At 35.7% G+C, this 15,239-nt stretch overlaps 1 protein-coding gene across 13 annotated transcripts in view; it reads right to left on the bottom strand.

Moving 5' to 3' along the window:
* The window catches only part of BAZ2B (bromodomain adjacent to zinc finger domain 2B), a 297,378-nt gene that overhangs the window by 270,230 nt on the left and 11,909 nt on the right, over window positions 1-15,239 (bottom strand). The gene's annotated exons all lie outside the window — the stretch shown is intronic.

Below are 15,239 nucleotides of genomic sequence, written 5' to 3'. Positions count from 1 at the left end.
TTGAAATAGTGATCCTAATATGACTTTTTAAGTCAAGCAAAACAGCTATCTTTAAGAATGAAAATAAACCTTCTGTTAATACTGATATGAACCTTTCCTGTATACACACACACACACACACACACACACACACACACACACACACACCTTATACCAGTGAAATATATACAATGTGTTTAGAATGGAAATTTCCTCAGTATATTTTCTAAGTATTTCTGGGATCATCTTAAGTTTGTGAGTATCCAAAATCATGACTTTATTAGAATTTTTAAACTGTTTATTCTTTTCCAAATTGCTTTATGTTCAAACTTTTCTTCTTCCTCTCTCAAAACACTGTCACTGCAAAGAGTCTCTGTCTCTGTCTCTCATCACTCACTCTGGGGGCAGCAACCTGCCATGTCAGAAGCAGCACTATGGAAATGACCATGTGACAAAGAACTGAGGCCTCCTGCCAAAGCCAACACGGAACTGAGGTCGGCCAGTAACCTGTGAGCTTGGCAGCAGATCCGCCAGCCACAGCTGAGACTTGAGACGACTGCCGTCCCAAAAGACTTGACAGCCACCTTGTGAGAAAACCCGAGCTAAAACCACCTAAATTAATCCCAGATTCCTGACCCACAGAAACTGAAATAAATATTTGTTGTTTTAAGCTGCTAAATCTTAGAAATTTTTTGCTAAACAGAATTAGATAATCAATAAAGTATCTTATTCATCTTTTTATTTTCTCCCACCCCAACTCTAAGAGTTCCTTGCCTTTAGCAAATACTTGACAAATATATCACAAAGTAAAGCACTAAAATGTAATGCAGTTTGGCCAAAACTCCTACCAAATGGGCTTGCCCTACTGCTAAGGGAAACAGAAAAATTGTAAGCCCCCATCTCCTTGTGACAAATGAAATAATTTATTTAATGTTCATTTATAAAACATAAGATGTCCTAACCTGTAAACAGAAACCTGTAAATCAGAAAACAAAGAGTATGTCCAAAAGCTATATTTCAACCCTATCTACCACTGTTTTCCACAGTGAACATTCAAACGTTGGCCAAATTTTTGCATCTCATCTTTATCTATAGACAATCTGAACTGTACCTTTAGTTCTGCACATCCAAATCTTACCTCTCTTGTAATAACGTTCCTAAGAGGAAAAATTGTGGAAGACTTTAGCAAAGGCAAAGAAAGATTGCTGATATCCTATCTAGGACATCTTACCTAGTTATCTGTGCCTTTCGTTGTCTTTTTTTTTTTGGTGGTAAAATATATGTAACATATCATTCACCACTGTAACAATTTTTAAATGTACATTTCAGTGGTATTAAGTATATTCATATCGTGCAGTACCACCACTATCCATTTCCAGGCCTTTCATTGTCTTTAAACCAAATTTCTCAGAGAATAAGAAAACTGAACTTCTAATATTTTAAATGTGCATTACAAAACAAATTTAAAAAATACTTATGGGCTTCCCTGGTGGTGCAGTGGTTGAGAATCCGCCTGCCAATGCAGGGGACACGGGTTCGAGCCCTGGTCTGGGAAGATCCCACATGCCACGGAGCAACTGGGCCCGTGAGCCACAACTACTGAGCCTGCGTGTCTGGAGCCTGTGCTCCGCAACAAGAGAGGCTGTGACAGTGAGAGGCCCACGCACAGCGATGAAGAGTGGCCCCCGCTTGCCACAACTAGAGAAAGCCCTCGCACAGAAACAAAGACCCAACACAGCCATAAATAAATAAATAAATAAATTTATTAAAAAAAAAAAAAAAGAAAGAAATGCAAATTCTTAAAAACTTATAAAAACAAAGTCAGGACCTTTTAAGAACCCAAGTTTGCATAATTAAGGCAAACCTTTGGTAAACAGATTAATTTAATAAATTTTGTTTAAAAAAAGTTATGGCTTTAACCCAATAAGCTAAAATGAATCCCATACAATGTTTATAATTTTGAAAAATTTCTATGTTCTAATAAATTGGATCATTATTCTAGCAAAATTTTTTTTCAACAGTAACTATTTTGTAGCATGGCAGCTTGAAGGTAATTTCAAGATCTTTAGGTAACCTAAAGCCTTCGACGGATATTAAATTGAGTTAACTAAATGATGATTATTAGAGTCCTAGAAAAAAATTTAACTAAGATAAAATACTGAAACATTAATTACTAAGCATAGTTTTAAGCTTATATACTTTTGCTTCTTATTTTAATATTGACAGGCTATAGTTCTGGGTCATGTTAATGAAAGTGTCAATTTTTGCCTCTTTAAGGTTTAAAGGCATTTATATGGCTATAAAAAGTTGTCTTGTGTGTGATCAAGAGCTCTGCTAGTCTGCTAAAATGCTGGTGTATGGCAGACAGTTCTCAATTACCCACCTTTAACTTTTCTCTGTGAAACAGAAATTAGTTTAGCTAAAAGATACAATCAATATGAGCAGTTGAGGCTACCTTAGGAGCAACAGTGACAGAGAAGTACAACTGAGTATGTGCACTTATTTGTCCAAAAAAAAAAAAAAGTTTCATACCAAAGAAGGGATTCTTGGGCTTTTTTGGTCTCCAGACCCCATTCCACTCTTAGAAATTATTGGGGACTCCAAAGAGCTTTTATTTTATATGGATTATAGCTATTGATGTTTACCATATTGGAAATTAAAACCGAGGTATTATTTTAAATACTTATTTATTGATACATTTGAAAATAGCAATGATTAATGTATTGCACAATAATACAGATAACATCTTAGTATTGTTACAAATATTGTTTTGACCTCGCAGATCCCCTTAGAGAGAACCACTAACCTCAAGTGAAGTGTCTGTTTATTCCAGAACGTGAAAGACAATAAAGAAGGACCTAACTTGGAAAGTGAATTTTGTTTGCCTTGATTTATAACAGCCAATTCTGAAAAGAAGCTATGAAACATTTTAAATTTTAGCAAATTTCATTCAATGTTGATGGGCTTGCTTCCCTGAGGCACTGATTAATACCTTTATCTTCAATATGAAAGGCTATTCCATACCTTCTGTGCAGTGTGCGTAAAGAGTAGAAATGCTGTGTCCTACCAGAATAATTTTCTGTGCTTTAGGCTCACTTTTTTATTTCCTTGATTATCTAAAGAAAAAAAAAAGTAATAAAGGTTCCTCCTCACTTATGAATCAGCAAACATATTACCTTCTATGTTTATTTTTAATGTTACTTTGATTAAATAGATAACCAAATATTATTTCTCAGGTACCCATGATTCTATTTTTATCAAGCCCCAAATCTTCTACCAACTCTCAATTTTGCATTTTCCTAATCATATCCTAAATATAGACTATATAAAACTTTTTATAATATTTTATACTAACCTATCTTTGAGATTTCCCAGGGTGCCTCAAGAAAGCCAGAAAGATTTGTTGCTTCACCTTATAAAAACAGACGTGTTAGAAAGAATTAGGTTTGTTTTTATATGTTACTATTCTAAGAGTCACATGGGAAAAGTTGTCAAATCAAAAAAGACACCTATCCTTTCCTAGGTTAAGTCTGTATAGGTAATGTGTTATTAATGTAAATATTTCAGAAATTTTGTGTTGTGAGAAGTCCCTGGAGATGTGTCAATGCCCTCACTGTCCATTATATTTTTACCCTCAGGGGAAATGCTGATCAAAACTTTTATGACACATTTACATATCATACCCCAATAAAGAATTTTACACTCTTCCATTTTCATATTATGAATTAAAGTAACAAATTAACCACAGTCATTAAGTCTCTGTTTTCCACAGAGAGCTTTTGTTTTACTTTGATGTTTTCTTGAAAGCTCTACCATAAGCTATAAGCGAGAGTTTGTGTCTTCAGCAAAAAACTTTCAGAGCTTGTGGAAAGAACTGTGCCAGGTACTTGTAACTATTAACACTTCAAAGAATAAAATATTGGTAAGGCTTTTTGGTGACATCTCTCGAACAACTTTCAGACCATCTCTGGACTAAGTAAAAATTTCCAGGACTCTTTTTAGTCTAGAAGCAGAAACGTTCATAAAAACAGACAGCTAATCCAAGCTCCAGAGAAACAACAACAAAAACTACACACATAGTACTGAATGAACTGACTATAGAAAGTTTATTTGACTGGAATATTGTTGATAATGTTTTAGTGTTCTGTTTTCTTTCTTCTTAAGCTATCTATAACCACAACACTTTAGTAAACTCTGCTTTTGTAAACTAAAATGAAGCTTTAAAAATATTATCTGGGGCTTCCCTGGTGGCGCAGTGGTTGAGAGTCTGCCTGCTAGTGCGGGGGACGCGGGTTCGAGCCCTGGTCTGGGAGGATCCCACATGCCGCGGAGCAACTAAGCCCGTGAGCCACAATTACTCAGCCTGCGCGTCTGGAGCCTGTGCTCCGCAACAAGAGAGGCCGCGATAGTGAGAGGCCCGCGCACCGCGATGAAAAGTGGCCCCCGCTTGCCACAACTAGAGAAAGCCCTCGCACAGAAACGAAGACCCAACACAGCCATAAATAAAATAAATAAATTTAAAAAAATAATACTTAAAAAAAAAAAAAAAAAAGAATCCGCCTGTCAATGCAGGGAACACGGGTTCAACCCCTGGTCCAGGAAGATCCCACATGCCGCAGAGCAACTAAGCCCCAGCACCACAACTACTGAAGCCCGCGCGCCTAGAGCCGGTGCTCCACAAGAGAAGCCACCTCAATGAAAAGCCTGCACACCGCAACTGAAGAGTAGCCCCTGCTCACCACTAGAGAAAGCCTGCGCACAGCAATGAAGACCCAATGTAGCCAAAAATTAATTAATTAATTTAAAAAAGAAATTGTTTTTCCTTTCCTACCCCAAACTTTTTTCCTGACATAAATAATTGAATTTCTAATATAAAAATCACAAAAGATGAGACTTTCTGTACATCCTTTCTATGTAAATTATTAACTCCTTGAGCATATTATGGACGATGCATTTTATTTCTGGGCACCTTGAATTGTTTCTAGTTATTAAAAAATAGATGCTGACCTGATTCTTGTTCTCAATTTAACTAACAATTTATTTAACTAATCAATGCTGCCTAACACAGAACTATTAGCATATCACAACAGTACTAAACATGAGGAACTAGTAAGTGATTGTTTCCATGGGTGGCTACAGTATTATTTTTTGCTCACTTCTGAAGCGCTAAGATTACAAATACAGAAAAAAACATTCATTTTTACCCAGGCCCATGTACTTAATTTAGTTGTATCTCTGGACTTCAGCTGCAACATATCAGATGCTCCCTCCTAAGAATAAAATATTTGCAATAAATTGCAAAAAATGACCTATTTCACAAACGGTGTTTCACATTAAAATGAAAACGGTCAAATTCAAGGTACTATGTCACAGAACAACACTTCATTTAAAACAAAAACAGGGAAATTCTGGTCACATTCTATTTAGCTCTTCCCCTCCTCACCCCAGCATGCCTTGCTCCTACCTAGTACAAAAGCATTTACATATTCTTTAAACCAATTCTTCTCTTTTATGAGTTTTGGCAAGTACATCTCTTTCTGGAGAGGGAAGGGGAAAGAGCTTTTACCTAACTGGCCAAAGTTATTACATGTTCTCTTCCTGGACAAACGATCTTACTGTTTACACAGCCCTTCCCTAACCCGTCAACTTCCTACTTCAAAATCCCAAGGTATGATTATAGATAAGAGTTATTTTCTCAACAACTGCTAAAAATATTAATAAGAACGCACAGGAATTTAATGCTAAGGTACTTGGACCAGAATGAAGAAAATCTTGATACTTTCCAAGAGGACTCAATTATGTAACAGTGCTACACTCCTCTTGACCCCCTTTAAAAGCCTTCTTTGAAACTGTCTCTTCTTTTTGTCGTTGTTACTGCCTACCCTCAACAACATTTCCTTTAGCTCTGCAGTACCCTTCTTTTAAAATAGATGTGACCCACAATCTCTGTTACTGTTGCCTTGCAGACCCTATTTCTTTCATTATGCTACACTAATAACCCATAAAAGGAGAAATACATTATCCTGTGACTTACAGGCCGCTCCCTAATTTTTTCAGATGCACAAGAGAGGCTTTGCTCCTTCTTACATAACCGTAATGGTTTTTTTGTTAACGATGACCCTTTTCCCAAGGAAGTCCAGAAGCTATGTTTCAACAACCATGTCATCGTGGAAACCAGAAAAGATAATAAGTATGGCTTCTCTCTAAACTCAGACACTAGATAGCCTTCTATTTCCACTCATTTTCACATTTCATTTACTCAAAACTCATCATCATCAAGATAAGAAATGATTACATAAAAGTTTTAAGGTTTTCTTCTAACACATCCCTTCAAGTAAATGTTCATCACAATATTGCAAATAAGGAAAATGAATAAACTTCATTATCTTAGTACAGCAACAGTGAAGTATGGAAAAGTCTAATCACCGAAAATTATGACACTTTCTTGTACATTTGAGTTTGAATTTTTTTTAATCATTCCTTTTCATATTTTCTATTCTTCGTGGAATTTCTATTATAAGTGAAATTCAGTACTGAGGTAATTTAAAGTAAGGGCTTATACATTTGGTTGCTTTTTGTCCTTATGGATATTCCCATTATTGACAGTGCAGCCAGTATGTCAGTCTGTCTTCATTCATCCAAAGGAACTAAAAGAAGTAAAAGTGTTTGAGTCAGAGACATCAAACCCCCTTGGAAAGCTAGCTCGTCATCATCAAATCTAAAAAAAGGGAAACAGAGGTGATGTCCTCTTTGCTCAATGTTCTTAGTAGGTATGACCGTGCATTAGGTTTCAAGAAAAAACATTTATAGAAGCATAGGAATATAATGAGGGAGAAGAAAGTGGTTCTGGTTAATCTTACATTAAGCACAATATTTGAATAACTCTGACCAGAAAGGGCAGTTTTGTCAGTTATAACCTGGCTTCCACAAACAACAGTCCTATCATTGAAACGGATGATTTGAAACTGATCAACCCACCTTCTCCAGAGAAAGCCAAGCAGCAGACTTTGAAAGCAATGGAGGAAAAGCAGGACCCCATAACATTTTCTATTCCTTCTGGGGTGACCCCCAAAAGGCTGCACAACTACTCCAGATGCCCAGTAGATCTAGCCTGAATTAATTTGTTCTAGAGGGGGCTCAGGCTGTCCTATTTTAGTTGCATTCTTTCTTCTAGATCTCTGAATATTCAGTTTATTCATTCTTCTTGGTCTAATTCAAAGCTGCCTAAACCAAAGAGCCTTTTCTAATGATTCTGAACGAAAGTCATCTCTCGCCTACTCTGAGCTTTCACAAACTTTATTCCACGAGTATGCTTGAAGACAGCATTCAGTACAAACTTGATGAATGAAGGTAGCTGCCCTCCTTTTCCCCTATTATTAGTACTAGAACAATAAAAGTGTATCAAATACCTGTGATTCTCCTGTAGTTGTGGTTATTGAGTCAATTCAGTTTTCAAGTACTGGCTAAATTTTCTACTGTTTTGTTGGGTTACTAATATTTTAAAAATTGAATCCATTACCTCACCTTTCTTTTTATCTAAATATAATTATCTGTTATTATAATGAGAACCAGAAAAGGTAGACAAATAAAATCCTAAACCTTCATTTTGGTGAAAATCTAAGGACTTCTCTCCATCTGATCTACCAAGAAGTGGGGGAGGAAGCGAAACTAGACTCATTTGAAATTTACTTCCTTTTATTTCCTCAGCTTATTCTGTGTTAAGATGCTAAAGAGCAGGGAAACAACTGAAAGGCCAATAGTCAAAAGGGATAGAAAAAAAGGGCATAGAATAATTCACAAAATGACTAATGCAACCTCCAATAATGGCAAATTAACTATATATATATATATATATATATATATATATATATAAAGTTATTGCAAAACTAAAACATTGTCCTTTAATAACCTTTGAATTTATTACTTAGAAAAAAGTACAGCCTACTATCAGCTAGATTAAATTTGGCCATATATTCTGTGATATTACCAACATATCCAGCCATTTGTGAAGCCAAGAAACAGTAAAATGCACTCTTAGGACTGGTACTCAACCTTGAAGTGCTGAAAGCTACTTCATCATCTAGTGTAGGGACAAACACATGCATGCACATGTGAACCTAACGCTATGCTGTGTGGAAAGCTTGATATCATCACCACACCACTGTAAATCACTCAGGCATCCACTTACTTCAACATACACAAATCAAGGCAGAGCTCCCTGTGATTCCTACCAGAATATCTGAAATCACATTTAACATTTTCTCCTCCTACTCTTCTCACTTGGGATAAGTGATTTTCTTTTCAATGTGAAACCTTGGGATGTAGTGGTTTCCTCCTCTCTTTTCAGTCACTACTAGGCAGCACAACATGCAGGAAACTATTATAGCTGGACTAGCTTACACATGTCATTTCAATACTGTAACCGTATAGCTGTGCTTTATATTCCAGAGGTGACCCAAAAAGCAGAAGAGACTCCTCATTAGACTCCTTCTAAAAATTCTGAGTAGCTTTATAGTTTTAGGATTAGCATTATTCTAATCCAATTGTAATGTCTTGTTGATTTTTCTTTCTATCTTGCCTTACACCACTCAAAATTAAAAGTACTGTCATTTTACTACATATTAGATGAAACTGTTTTACATGCTAATTAATCACAATTTATTGTTTGTGTTGTTTCTTAAAACTATACCCAACTAGTAAAATATAATTGACAATATTTTCATGTCAAAGATAATTTGGTTATTCATCTATGGACAAAATCATAAAACATATTTTCCAAAAATTACAATGGTTGTACAATCTAGGTCGGTTTGTTCTGGGCCAAGAGGAGACATATGATGAGTAATACATTATTGACCTTTTTCATTTGGTTCCTTCAAAGCTTCTTCATTTTATACAGCATTTAGTTTAAATATTTAAAATTGAAGCTGTTCTATGTTGCAAACACAGCTAAAATGAAGAGCTTCTGTAGCAGCAGTGACCAGATTTTAAATGCAGGTAGATCAATAAAAAAAAAAAAAAAAAAAAATCCACCAAGCACAGGCTCCATGTGTGAGTGGAATGGTTTATAATAGCTTGCAAATGACTATGTGCTTGCTGTAACCAGCTGTTCTTAAATTATGAATATGCAACCAATTCATGTTAAAGCCAAATCCCAGCACTATTTCTACAGAGAAATCCCAGTAGTTTTGCTTGTTCTACATGTTAGCTCTGTTAAGGATACAAATAGCAGTAAGCTTCCGAACAAATAGGACCAAACTATTGGCATTTCATGCACTGGGTCCATTATCACAGCAGGGGATGTCAATCATTGGTACATTCCTATAACAGCTCAGGCAATATAACAATGATCTCGTAGGAAAAAAAATCAAAATCTCTGCAGCATACTCAAAGTCCTTCTGACAACCTAATGCTTTCTTACTTCGGCCAATCAGATTGTCAGACCTGACCTACTAGAAGACTTGCATCAAGCTTGAAACATTTAAAAACATCAATCATAAAAACAAAGACAGGACACTGAATTATACAGTATTAACCTCCAGGGTTTGCATACAAAGACCTTAGATTTATTTATGTCCCAGCGAGTTAAGAGCTTCAGGACACCGTTCTTTACACCAAACTGACTGCCAATTTGATGAACCTCTCTGCCCTCAGCAGGAGTGCACCGTCTTTGATTAATGAGTGCATGCTTGTGGAAAAGTGTTAAGAGCAGAAAACAGAGGAAAAACACACAATTATGTCTACACATAGCTGAAGTACAATAATTACCTGCAAACAAAATGCTCCTTTTTCCTTACATACACAGGCACACGTGTGAATACATAAAGTTAGTAAAGGTTCTGATCTATGTATTACCTTCATTATTACTGTTATCTCTAACATTTAATTTTTATTTGAAAGGCATTAAAAAACCAAAGTACAAGCCAAATGTCATAAATTATAAAAACAACTTTTCAAAGCATTAATTTATTTTTAAAAACAAATTAAAAACACCTTATCTTACATAGTAAATTCTAAATATGTGGGATAAAAACTGTACTTACTTTCACCTCATATTCTTATAAGAGCTATTCATTTAAAAAGCTCAATGTTTAACTTAAAATATCAGGTCTCTTAGATATTTTACAGCTCAAACTATGTTATGACTTGCCACAAATCACAAAGCATTCAAAACACATTTAAAAGTCATGTAAATTCGTTTAAGCTCCATAAGTAATTGTAAATTAATCAAATATATTTTTTGCTCATAATTCCAAAGTTAGTAGAGTCAACAGAAAAACTTATGAATGAAAGTTTAAACTTTTTATGACTCTTCTGTTTAGAACTGCTTTCCTTTAAGAAACCCAATGTGGAAAAACTCCTACTTAAATTATGGGATGCTTATTTGCACTACAATTAAAATTACATCATCTCTAAAAATGAGTTAAGCATTGAGATTCCTTTAAAAAAAGCTTACATTTAATATACAACTCAATTTACCATTTAGTTTATATGAATATCTGACATGACACAAATATTTTATGAGTAAATATATTTCTCAAAAATTGAATCATAGGCTAAGGTAACAGAATAATTTTAAGAAACTGCATGGTGATTATATTAAAAGGTTATATAAAAGCATTATTACCCAAATATAAATTTTACCTTTAGTCTCAGTAATGTATGATCTATTTAAAAGAAAAGCATGTTCAGAAAACTTATTTCAGGAAATCATAATTCTGAAATCACTCAGCAGTGTATTATAAGTGTTTAAATTTGTTTATATTGTATAAGAAGTCCTTTTAATGGGATTTACCTCAGCAAATTACCTATTCTAATTATCAATTTCACATTTTAAGAATTTCTTTTAAAAGCAAACTTTTAAGTATGTTATAAATGTCAAGCTCTTTGAAAAATTGTTAGTGTACTTAAAGATTTTAAAATTAAAAATCAATAAATATTACAACTAGAAAATATCTCTTAACATAGTGATAAGCTACATTTTATCCTTAAACTTATCACCCTTAAGTTTTTTTACACAAATTTTTTAAATGTGTTTTTTTCTGTTGAGATTATCACTCTTCATTCTCCTTCTTTCCTATCTCCTCTCCCACCAAAAAAAAAAAAAAAAGCAAGTAATTAGAAAAAGTAGAAAACACTTCACCACCAATGGTGATCTGACACCATTTTAGTACCACAGTATGACAGTTGAAACTACCGATAAAAGTTACTAGTACAATAAAAATATAATTTCAAATTTTAAAATCATTTAATGACTACTAGTCAATTATTTAATGATATTTTACCTCCTTATAAGGAAAAGTAAACCCCAAATTGCCCTTTTCCTCAATAATTCTTTTCTCCTCTGATTATCTTCTGCAACAAAAGTTTAAAGAAATGTTTATTCAAACAAGTCAACATTTATTAAATAAGGCACAGTATTTTTAAAACCTTATGATATAAAATATTTAATTAAATACAAGCAAAAACTTCTTAAAATACCTCGCCAGGTAACTGAACTAATCCCTCAGAATATCAAGTTTATTAAAAATCATTAAACCTTGATGATGTAATTTCATCTAGGGGTCAAAATCCCCACATTACTTTGTGCTAAATCATACCTTCTTTTGGTGGTTCTAGCTAGGACTAGGTCAAAAACCCAAAAACTACAACTTAAAAGCTTTCTTTGAGAAATCTTTAAACCTAAAAGTAATCAAGTTCTAATGCATACTTTCACTAATTCAAGGAGATAAGACAAAAAACTGAACTTTCATGCAACTGTGATATCCTACATCTTGTATAGTAACACAAAAGTAGCAACAAAGACATTAACAATTGCAGTTGAGCTGGGAGTGACTGTTCTGTTTCAATTCAATGACACCACTAATGGCTTCTTAGCAGCTCCATGAAATCAACCAGCTGTCAAGTTGATGCATCAGAAGGAACAGTTATGCACTCCCTTAAGAAAAAGCAACACATCAGGATGTTTGGCAAAACATCTGCTCCTTTACACTGCAGTTCTATAATAAACATGCAAACAAAGAAATGGGAGAAAGGGCAACAGAATTAAAATTCCAAGGTTTCCATTACAGTCTCATATGCATTTTAAATAAATGGCTTATAAAAATAAAAACAAATTTCTGCCAAATTGAATACTTTTATTTTAAATCTTTTGAAAATGCAAAATGTAATTACTCAGATTCTTCTAGAAAGGCAAAACCTACACACAAATCTTTCCATTTTTAAAACTGAGAGTAAACTATAGTTACCAAGTAAAACCTTATTATTGTTATGCACAAAATCAAAAATTAATACTAAAATATATCCTTCTTTCATTTAATATGTATTTAGTAACTTATGCCAACAGTATTCTATTAAATGCATTTCCAAGACTGAAGAGTCTAAAAATATTTTTCAGTAGTTTGAAAGAGTAAATGCTGCTACACAGTTCAGCCCTAGTTTAACATATAATAACAGTAAATATACTATTCTCTGTATTTCAAAATATATATCTACTCCTACTTCTCTCCAAACCATTATATGAGTACAACAATATTAAGTTCTTACAAATAACTTCCTGTTTTAAAGCATACAATTTGATTTTCTAAAAAAAAGAAAAACTCTTGTCATCACAGGCTTAAAATAATTTTATATTCAACCATTCATTTCAAACATTTGTAAAATCTTACTTTTTTCTATCTGAAACTTACAAGCACCTCAGTGTGTCTAAGTTATTGATTATGCAGCACAGTGACAATATGTACAGTGTTTACAATAGGTGTGAGACATCAAATGTACTTAACTACCATTTTCTTAAACTGCTTATCCTCTGTTGCTTGCCATTTATAATCTGCCAAATCTTCTAGTCCTTTGTTGCATGTATAATTTAGAACCATCTGTTCTATGTGCTTTTAACTATTTAAACATTTTTCATCTACCTACAACTCTCATAAATGGCAGGCTCAATTCAGTCAAGCTTTCTATATAGCGTTTTACATAAAGCAAATTCCTAAATAAATAGCATAGCAGATAACACCAAATAAGACTGCTACAGAGATAAAAGCATACCACATACAACATAAGTTTTTATGTGTTAGACAAACCTTTTCAATGTACTCAGAAATGTTTCTATTAGCTTTTTTTGAGTTAACTGTAGTCAATGTTTTTCCCCAACCCAGAAGACAAAGAGAATGCAAATTAAATAGACAGTTTCATGTCCTTGTTAGAAGAGAAGTAAATATGCTGACTGAAAATGACTACAGGAGACAGAATTCCACTTTCCCATTCAATTTACAGTGCCTCTTATTTATATACCAGTCAGTGTATCATTAAGTTTGATCATGTGACCAACCGAACTTTAGTGAGGTGAAAAACTATTTTAGACAAGCAAATTAAAACACCAGTTTTTATTGTTTATCTTTTCATAATGGTTGACAAAGGGCATATAACTTGAGATTATAAAATATATTTTAAAATCAATTCTGCCTTTTAAATACTAACTACATTTTCACCAATAGTTTTACTTAATACTGCTACTAAATTTTTAAAGTATCCAGTATCTCCAGGTATTTTCAATAGTTGTATCTTTTCAAATGTAAAGGCATATGTAAAAAATATAAGTTAATTACAAAAGGGGATCTAAGTCATCTAAAATAAGTATACGTAAATATTAACCAAGCTGATTAAAGACAAATCCACAGAAGAGAGTCGAGTAAATAAGAAAGGAAACATGCTAATTAAAAATAACATTCAAATCCTTTAAAGTATAAGAAACATGCAGACAAAAGCTAAGTGAATACCAAAGGACACTATAAAAGTTTCCACCATTTTTTTGCACATAATTTTCCACCTGTTACCAAAACATAAAATGTGCAGGAACTGAGGGCTCACTTTGAGAGAACACAAAAATAAGCAGCACAGCTTATCGTCAGCCTGTTAAGTTACATGGTCCTTTACATGGTCGCTTAAAACAGGAAAAAAATTAAGCGAACAATTTACTCCCGGGAAAATTTCTCCATAAAGTTTACATGACGTCACTGGACCCCCTGAACATTCCCTAAACTTTAAGTCTTACCCAGACACACTTTTCGACTTTCTAAGGCTTCTTTCCATTCCTTAAAAAATAAGAAAAAAAAAGAGGGACTTGGGAATAAAAATTGCCCAAGATGGCGAAACGCTTGTTGTTTAGAGGGCAGAGGGAAAAAATGGAGGATATTGTAATATACACAAAGGGATAAATTTCAACAACTCGGCCAAGGACTGCAGCTGCTTCTCTCTTTATAAGGAAGCAACACACAAAAGATAAATACAGAGGGAGAGAAAAGAAGGGAAAATCTCCCAAACAGCAGGGCCAGCTCTGACTCTCCGAACACTTCCTTCCTTTCCCAAGTCCCAATTCTAGGGTTCGTGGAACTACTTTAAGAGGAGAGGAGCCGCGAAAGGGAAGGGGGAGGGGGAGCAACAAGAAGACTAGAAGACCGAAGAAGAGTTGAGAGCAGGGGGCAGCTCCCGGGGAAGAACTGCTGGGAGACAGACATTACTGTCGGAAAAGCTATGCTCCTCTAATCCTCCGCGTACTGAAACAGACCTTCCCAGGTATCCAGATCTTTTCCCAGTCCCACCTGCCCGCCCCCCCCCGCCCCACCAGCTCACTTTCTGTAAACTCCTGAGCTCCCAGCTACTACGGGAGAGAGAGCAAAAGAGGCCCGAATCGGGGGTGGGGTGGCAGGCGCAGCTAAGCAGTCCTACAGGGAAGAGGGGGCGGAGGCAAAAAAGGGCAGCAGTAGGCGGACGGGGGTTGGGGGGGGGTATCTTGAAACTACCCCGGCGGGGATGGGGGGAGCAGCGGCTATTCCCGGGCAGGAACGGCGATCGCAACATTGCCAGAGGTTATTTTTTTTGAGAAGCCAAACTGTTGGCGGCGACCTGAGCACTGGAAGCCGAAGGGAGGAAGGACACGCGAAGCCCCGGCGGCCGAGCAGGGCGGCCGGCACAAAGGAGGCGGACTCGCCACAGCAGCGTCTGCCCGCGCCGGCGGAGGCACGGCCCGCGGCCCTGCTAGACCGAAGTCCCGCACCGGCAGCTAGGAATAAAGTTTACATTCTCCTGAGACCGCACCCCCCTCTCCCACCCAGAACCGCGCATCTCCGCGTCCTCCTCCCCCAAACTGCACTCGGGACCCCGAGCACCACCCCAGCCTTCCAGCCAGCACAACAAAGAGACAGACCGACCGGCGAGGGTAAACAGCCGCGGCAGGGCGAGCAGGGCGGGCAGGGCGGACA

This window comes from Balaenoptera borealis (assembly GCF_965194805.1).
Source record: "Balaenoptera borealis genome assembly, chromosome: 6".
Taxonomy (NCBI): Eukaryota; Metazoa; Chordata; class Mammalia; order Artiodactyla; family Balaenopteridae; genus Balaenoptera; species Balaenoptera borealis.
Note: the sequence above shows the minus strand (reverse complement) of the source record. Positions and strands in the feature narration are given on the sequence as shown.